Source organism: Asparagus officinalis, unplaced genomic scaffold, assembly GCF_001876935.1.
Source record: "Asparagus officinalis unplaced genomic scaffold, Aspof.V1 AsparagusV1_Un8, whole genome shotgun sequence".
Classification (NCBI taxonomy): Eukaryota; Viridiplantae; Streptophyta; class Magnoliopsida; order Asparagales; family Asparagaceae; genus Asparagus; species Asparagus officinalis.
In genome coordinates this window covers 155995-157135 of record NW_017972274.1, presented here as the reverse complement: position 1 = coordinate 157135, position 1141 = coordinate 155995, and the positions used below count along the sequence as shown (strand labels likewise).

At 36.9% G+C, this 1141-nt stretch overlaps 1 pseudogene; it reads left to right on the top strand.

Moving 5' to 3' along the window:
* Positions 1-537: 537 nt before the first annotated feature.
* The window catches only part of LOC109827049, a 3336-nt pseudogene continuing 2732 nt past the window's right edge, over positions 538-1141 (top strand).

Sequence of the window (1141 nt, the reverse complement as noted above, 5' to 3'; positions counted from 1 at the left end):
ATATAACAAAACTTTACGGGACTTCAACTCCTGTGAAGTTTGAGAACTTTTTTTTCAAAAACCGACCCAGTTTATGCTCAACTGGGTCATTTTTTAAAATTAAGTTTAAAACGGGTCTTTTTTGGGAATTTTTTGGCAAACATGTTCGTTTTGAAAATTTGTTCATACACAAAACTTCCTAAAAAGATGTCTTGAAATAAGTATTAATTGTTTTTGGTTTGAGGATGATTTAGCTCAAAAAACACCATGGTTTTCAAACGCATGATATTTTATTTTTGGCAAAAGCACCATGGAAACAAGTAACACACCATGGTATCCAAACGGAGCCTTAATTCACATATCTGTCCACTTCTTTGTCAACGAGAACTTATACTCACATATATACTCCATCACGCTACTGGTATGTTCAATACTAATGTACCATTTAACCAAATCAACCCTCCAAAAGATCACAGTGCAACAAATTTCAGTCTCAACCAGAATTTTGTACTAAGACAACCCTTCACCATGAACATTTAGCTCCTTTATCCATACATCAAAACTATTAACACTAGAATAACTGTTCTTTTTCAGTTGGGCATGGCAAGTGCATTGGAAACCTTATGTGGCCAAGCATTTGGCGCAAAACAATCCCACATGCTCGGCATCTACCTCCAAAGATCTTGGATCGTCGTCCTCTCCTGCACAATCCTCCTCCTCCCTCTCTTCATATTCACCTCCCCACTACTTCGCCTCCTTGGCCAAGACGAGTCCATCGCCTCCATGGCAGGTATCTGCAAACAAATTGAATCGAATACTGAGGTGGTCATATTTTCATTTGAATATTTATCAAAATACCAAAACATGTTTATTTGAATAATTTCAAACAGCATTTCAGTTCATAGTCGGAAATCATTCCTTTATGATTATGATGCATAAGCCCGTAATTTCGAATTATGTTAGAAAATCAACTGGGGGCTCCATAGAACATAAACTGAGAGATGTTAGCAGGATCTAAATGTATAGCACAGGCAATACAAGATTAAGTTAATTGAATATGTAAATACTTACATTTGATTTGTTAAATATTTGATGGCAGGCACATTTTCCCTCTGGTTCATCCCCATCATCATCGCCTTAGCGTTCTCCTACACGTTCCAGA